Below are 7,717 nucleotides of genomic sequence, written 5' to 3'. Positions count from 1 at the left end.
ACCCCTGGTCCATGCTCTGGCTGCCCCAGGCCCCACGGTTCCCCGCCCAAAAGTCCCGAGCCCCTTTCAGGGCCTAGCGCAGGCCTCTTGCATGGATCTCTCCTGGAGGGTGGACCAGATAGCTAGTAGGCCTGAGAGGTGGTCATAAAACAGCTGTTTGCAGGGCTGCTTGGAGCTGGGGCTGACCAGAAGTCGGGGTGCTGGGCCCTCCCCATTGCAGTCCAGCATAGAATCTGGAGGCGGCCAAGAATTCTCAATGGGAACAAAGTCACTTTAACAGCAGATTTCTCCAGGGTGGAGCTAGAACATATTTTATTTACCACTTTGTTCATTAATTCATAACTTGATTTACAAATATTTAGACAAGCAGTTCTCAAACGTTTTGTGCTCAGGATCCCTTTGCATTCTAAAATATCATTGAGAACCCCAAAGAGTTTTTGTTCATTTGGGTTACATCTATCAATGTTTACCATATTGTAATTTTAAACTGAGGCATTTAAAAATTTTTATTCATTAAGTTTTAGAAAAATAAAAATAAGCCCATTATACAGTTATACAAGTAACACACTTTTTGTTTTGTTTTGTTTTTAAAAAAGCTATTTTCAAAGACAACCTAAAAACTGTAGTGAGAAGAGTAGTACTGCTGGAGAGCTTTGCAAATCTCTTCACTGCCTGGATGAAGAGCAGACAGCTGAGTTCTCATCTCTGCTCTGCCTTCAGTCTGTGTTGTGATGTGTTCTCAGGTTGAAGCATACGAAGAAATTCCAGACTCCTGCAGAGAGGAAACTAGAAAAGGGAGCCGTGGGTATTCTTACTTGATGCTACTCCAGAACTCAACGAGTAGCAGTTTCCTAAGGGTTAGCTGCCGGGGCCGACGAGGGTGAGCAGAGTGAGGCCAGGGTGCAAACTCAGGGAGGCAATGGTTCTCAGGCGTGTATAGGTGCTGACCCTGTACCTCGTTCCCTTCAACCTAATATCCACCCTGCTAGATGCAATGTGAAGTCTGAATCCAGAGTGATCAACTTTTGTTCTCTGCTCCATCAAAATTCATTCATGTTTCTTGGACTTTGAATGGATCTTTTGCCCATGCATGTTTGTGTGGGTGTGTACTGGGCGAACCAGCCCCCGGTATTTCAACGTAGGTTCTTTTCTATTTTCCCTAAGTGTTGGCTGGTCTGAGAAATAAAGAGAAAGAATACAAAAGAAATAAATGGTACAGCTGGGTCTCTGTGGGTGACATCACATGTTGGCAGGTTCCGTGATGCCCCTTGAACCACAAAACCAGTAAGTTTTTATTAGGGATTTCAAAAGGGGAGGGGTGTATGAATAGGGAGTGGGTCACAGAGATCACATGCTTCAAAGGCAATAAAATATCATGAGGGCAGAGAGGCAGAGTGAGATCACAAGGCCAGGGCGAAACTAGAATTACTGATGAAGGTCCATGTGCTGCTGGGCACACATTGTCATTGATAAACATCTTAACAGGAAACAAGGTTGAGAGCAGAGAACCGGTCTGACTAGAATTCGCCAGGCTGGAATTTCCTAATCCTAGCAAGCCTGGGGGCACTGCAGGAGACCAGGGCGTATTTCATCCCTTATCTACAACTGCATAAGACAGACACTCCCAGAGTGGCCATTTTAGAGACCTCCCCCTGGGAGTGCATTCGTTTTCCCAGGGTTATTCCTTGCTGAGAAAATAATTCAGCGATATTTCTCCTATTTGCTTTCTGAAAGAAGAGAAATACGACTCTGTTCTGCCTGGCCCTGCAGGCAGTCAGACCTTATGGTTATCTCCCTTGTTCCCTGAAAATCACCGTTATCCTGTTCTTTTAGGATGCCCAGATTTCATATTGTTCAAACACATGTGTTTTACAAACAATTTGTGCAGCTAACACAACCATCACAGGGTCCTAAGGTGACATACATCCTCAGCTTACTAAGATGACAGAATTAAGAGATTAAAGACAGGCATAGGAAATCGCAAGGATTTTGATTGGGGAAGTGATAAATGTCCATGAAATCTTCACAATTTATGTTATTCTGCCATGGCTTCAGCTGGTCCCTCCATTCAGGGTCCCTGACTTCTCGCAACAGGCATGGAACCATCAGGACTGAGATTTCATTTTACTCTACTACAAACTAATCCATTAACTTGTTACTGTTGCATGGATGCTGGCAAAAGAGATGAGATTCCTGTGTCAGAGAAAAAGCACTTTATTATTGCTGCTCACACAGCAAACAGAGCGGGCATCAGCCTGTTTTGCACTTGTTCCCTCTGCCCCCCAAGTCCTGCAGAGGTGATGCAGAGGAGCTGAGATAGACGCTACACACACAGTGGGTTTGCGCTGCAGCTGAGGAACCCTGAGCCTGAGGACCCATTGCTTTTGTAGCATGCAGTAAGCAAGCCTGCTGTTTGTCCCAGAGGGAGACAGTAGCTCATTCCTCAAGGCTGCTCACCACAAATATAAATCTTAGAAATAGTTTGGATAAAAAGAATGTCCAAGCTTTGCATTATTGGCACACCCAGCAAGACCTGTAGGAGTATAAGAGATCCACAGAGGATGATCGTCTTCTCCTAATGGAAACATGAAGCACTGATCATCTGGAAAATATTGGTTCACTGAGCTATGTAGATCCTCCAAATGTTGACACATTTCTTGGCACAACATCAAAAAAACACATTTATTTATTTATTTATTTGCTTTTTTTTGAGATGGAGTCTCATTCTGTCACCCAGGCTGGAGTGCAGTGGTGGGATCTCCACTCACTGCAACCTCCGCCTCCTGGGTTCAAGTGATTCTCCTGCCTCAGCCTCCTGAGTAGCTGGGACTATAGGCATGTGCCACCACACCTGGCTAATTTTTGTATTTTTAGTAGAGATGGGGTTTCACCATATTGGCCAGGCTTGTCTCGAACTCCTGACCTCAGCTGATTCACCTGCCTCGGCCTCCCAAAAGCGACTTTTCTTGACATTGGGAGTGTAGAGCAGTAAGGAACACCGTGCTGGCACATTTGGGATCAACTGCCTTGGTTTGAATTAGTTTTACTCAGTATCATTTTGTACCTTTACACCAAATGTCAACATGATGAAAAGGGCAAATAATGTCTTAATAGTCACATGAGAATAGTTTTACTTCACAGACCTCTGAATAAGTCATCGGAGCCCTAGGGTCCTGCAGACCACAAGGGAAGAACTGTTGATTTTCATACTGGATACTCGGGTTTCTGTTTGCACCCTTGCTGCAGGTCCTGTGAACTCCAGGGAAGGATGTTCCAGGGATACAAACAACAAGAGAACAAAATATTTGTTTGTCTTCAAGGACTTCAGGGTCTTTAGCATGTTCAAAACTACAGGTGACTTCAGGGACCAAGAGGCAGAGAGATGGGAGGAGTGTCTGGGTGGGGCCCGGGCAGAGTGGAGGACCCAGGTGTGAATTTGTGGGCAGCCGCTGCTCCCTCCAGCCAGCCGTGGCCATGTGGAAATTCAGACCCAGAGCAGCCAGGTCTTGTAATTTCCAAGAAAGCCAAAACCCAGATTTTTATATAAAATTTCCAAAATGTTGAAAGTTGGCAACTAATTATCTTCACAAAATAAACTGTGAGGCTAAACAGAAGACCCCCAGGCTGGGTTCAGGCTATGGGTGCGTGTGCAGCGTCTGGTCTCGAGGGAGAGCCAGACACATAAATCATTGCAACATGAGCTGATGTGGGGCTACAAGGTGCCCTGGGAGCAGAGAGAAAGAAGGGTCTGATAATCACAGCTTCTCTTTCCTGAGAACTTGCAGGTGCTGGGGGATCTACACATCATGGCTTCATGTAATCCACTCGGCAACCTCACGTGGTAGGAACCATGATGACCTGCTATTTTATAGATGAGGAAACTGAGACTTAAGGTGCATATGTAACTGGCCAGGCCACAGCTCTCCTCTCACTTCCTACAGCTCTCCCCTCACTTCCTACAGCTCTCCCCTCACTTCCACCTCTCTGTCCCTCTGGGTTTCTTGCTGCACTCACAGAAAGCAGGTTTCTGCCTCAGGGCCTTGGCATATGCTGTCTCCTTCTGTCTGGATGGTTCTTCCCCCAGAAGGGCTTCCTCCTCCCCTGCATTCAGGCATCCACTGAAATCCACCTTCTCAGAGAGCTCTTCCCTAAATCCCTGTCCCATGATAACTACACACACACACACACATACATACACACACACACTGTACACCCTCACGCTGCTTTATTTCCTTCTGTGTATTATTTCCAGAAATTACTTGATTTCTGTTCCGGCTTATTTTCTATCTGCTGTCCTGGCTGGCGCCACCCCCACTGGAATGCCACTCCCTGCGGGAGGTTGTCCGGCACCTAGGACCGTGCTGGGCCCCTTGAGTGCTCCCTAACTGTGCCTCTTGGATGGAGGGAGAACTGCTGCCGCCGGGTTCAAGACGCAGGAACACGAGGCACACACAGTCATGACTCATCAGACCCTTGCAATTTATTTTGAAAGAGTCTAATGACAACAAAATGTAAAACGCTATGAGAAATCAGCACAGGGAGGGAGAGGTGAGCTGAGTGTGAGATCGGGACAGGCCCCTTCCGGGGGGATGTGGTGCTTGGGCTCCAGAGCCCCCCTGGGGTCTTTCCCGCATGCACAGCCACCCAAGCAGAGCTCACCTCTGCCGGCCCGCAAGCACGTTACCTACTCAATTCTTCATGCACAAACAGTAGCGACAGACACAATATGAAATCGACTGATAACCCAATTTTCAAAAATAACTAAAAGCCTTATGGGAGCCTTCCCAAAAGAAGATGGCAAGTGGCAGATACACGTATGAAAAGGGGCTCAACCTCTCTATTCATCAGAGACATTCAAATGAAAACCACACTGAGATACCGCAGTACTCCAGCAGAATGGCTGAAATTAACGACTGGCTGTACCCCGGTGTAGATGTGGGGCAATTAGGACCCTCGTGCACGGTTGGTGGGCATATAAATGGGTATCAGCACTGCACAGAAATGTCTGGAAATCCCTCCTCTTCCCTATCATATGCTGGTCCTTTGACCCACATTTTTCCCTCTTGTTCTATACCCAAGAGAAATGAGTGTGTATGTTACAGAAACACCAGGGGTTTGTCTAGATGCTGCTGCTCATCACACAAAAAGCCAGTCACTGAGACAAGCAGCATTGCCAGAGAAGAAGCTTTAATCCCCTGCTGCAGCCCAGGACATGGGAGATCAGTCTCAGCCCATCCCCTGACCCACTAAAATAGGTGTTTATCTAGCAGAGAAGAAATGTAGCCATGTGTGAAAACAGGAATCAGAGAGGAGTGAGGAAGAGGAGTCGGTCACCAGGAAGCAGGTCACCAGAAAGCAGGTGGTGGGTTAAGCAGTTTTGGTGGGGAGGGTGTGGTGGTCTCCTAAGTTTCCTTGATTCTATCTGGGAGGTGGGGAGGGCATGGTGCTCTTTTGAGTTTTTTTTATTCTATCTAGGAGACCTGATGGGTGGTTTCTTGGGAAAGGAACTCAGATAAGACAAATGTAACTTTCTCAACTTGTAAGACTGAGAGGATCATTTCTATGTTTATTCAAAGAAACCATAAACATCAGTTCTATGGGATAGTTGGGCCGGTTTCACTTCTCTCCGATAAAGAACACACTCAAGAATGTTCATAATAACTTTATTCATAATAGTCAAAACCCCAAACACTTACCAATAAATGAGTAAGTGAACTGTGGCCTGTGCATATGAAGGAGCACTACACACACACAGCAGATGACAATCTCAACAACATGGTGACTCTCATGCTGGGTAAGAGGCCAGACACAAAAGGGAACATACTGAATGATTCCTTTAACATAAAGGACAAGAGTAGGCAAAACTGTTATGTGGAAATGGAACAATGGTTACCTCCTAAGGCAGAGGAGTGTACAGACCAGGAAGGCAGACGAGGGGCTGTCCTGAAATGCACCTGGGGTTTTGTTTTCCTCAGCTCTGGTCAGATGACAGCCTGGGAGACACTGCCTTTGAATGAAGAGTTGACGACTTTCAGCTCCCAGCATGGGGAAGCACCAGGTCTGTCCTGAGACAGAAGGAGCAAGAGGAGAGCCCTGGCCGGGCCTTCACTGGGGTCTCCATGGGAAGGAATGGATGAGAGTGGAGGTGAGTTTGAGCAACCTTCGGGTGGGCCCGTTTGCCTCATGTTGGCAGGTCCTGGGGCTATGGGGTGGTCCCTAGTCATCCAGTACCATGCTCTGGAGTGAGATGAGGCAGGCAGAATATTCACTGGGTGTGTGAGCGTTAAAGGGTGTGGTGGGGGAAGGGGCTTCCGACTGCTGGTCTGCATAGGGAGCTGTGTGCTGTCTCTAGAACTAGCCAGTCCTGGGAGAGGCAGTCCCTTCCCCGCCACCAAAGCCTCCTGCGATGCCAAAGCACCACAGAACACAGAAACCAGAAAGCGGGGTTAATCCAGGACTGATGCTTTATATATCAGTGTCCTTTCTGCACTCTGCCATAGTCTACCTCCTCTTTTAAAAATGCAAATAGAGAATTCAGTCTGAAGAACTAATGCAAAGGAACTCTTCTTTGTTGCTGTTGTTTGTTTGTTTGAGACAGAGTCTCGCTCTGTTGCTTAGGCTCGAGTGCAGTGGCACAATCTCGGCTCATTGCAACCTCCGTCTCCTGGGTTCAAGCAATTCTTCTGCCTCAGCCTCCTGAGTAGCTGGGACTACAGGTGCATGCTGCTACACCTGGCTAATTTTTGTATTTTTAGTAGAGACGGGGTTTCACCATTTTGGCCAAGCTGGTCTCAAACTCCTGACCTTGTGATCTGCCTGCCTCGGCCTCTCAATGTGCTGGGATTACTGGCATGAGCCACCGTGCCCGGCCGCAAAGGAACTCCTTAGCACTCATCAGCCACCCCTCTGCCCCTCGTTGTCTTTCTTGTTTTTTGTTTTTTGTTTTTTTGAGGTGGAGTCTCGCTCTGTCGCCCAGGCTGCAGTGCAGTGCTGCGATCTCGGCTCTCTGCAAGCTCTGCCTCCAGGGTTCACGCCATTCCCTCGCCTCAGTCCCCCTAGTAGCTGGGACTACAGGCGCCACCATCACACCCGGCTAATTTTTTGTATTTTTAGTAGAGACGGGGTTTCACTGTGTTAGCCAGGATGGTCTCTGTCTCCTGACCTCGTGATCCACCCGCCTTAGCCTCCCAAAGTGCTGGGATTACAGGCGTGAGCCACCACACCCGGCTTTACTGTCTTTCTGGTGTCAGCATCCTCCTTCTCCTCCCTCCCAGACTCCAGGCCCTGAGCTCCAGGCTCGGTCCATCCCTGTGGCCTCAAGGCACTGGTCACATCCATGCCAGTTTTAGTCTCTGTAACTACACAGCCATGCAGCTGTGAGCTGAGAATTTAACAGACTATCCCTCTGAGTTTCTGTTTCTCCTTCACTTTCTTGTAGCAAAGCAAAAAGGAGGGAAAATGCATCCCAGGTGCCGCCAGCTGCCACTGTTTTTCTTTGTGTGATGTGTGTGACAGAGTCTTACTTTGTTGCCCAGCCTGGAGTGAAGTGGCATGATCCTGGCTCACTGCAACCTCCGCCTCTCAGATTCAAGCGATTCTCCTGCCTCAGCCTCCTGAGTAGCTGGGATTACAGGCACGCGCCACTACACCCGGCTAATTTTTGTATTTTGAGGAGAGACGGGGTTTCACCATGTTGGCCAGGCTGGTGTGGAACTCC

The sequence above is a fragment of the Rhinopithecus roxellana genome, chromosome 3 (assembly GCF_007565055.1).
Source record: "Rhinopithecus roxellana isolate Shanxi Qingling chromosome 3, ASM756505v1, whole genome shotgun sequence".
Taxonomy (NCBI): domain Eukaryota; kingdom Metazoa; phylum Chordata; class Mammalia; order Primates; family Cercopithecidae; genus Rhinopithecus; species Rhinopithecus roxellana.
The sequence above is the reverse complement of the archived record's forward strand: the minus strand, read 5'-3'. Positions refer to the sequence as shown.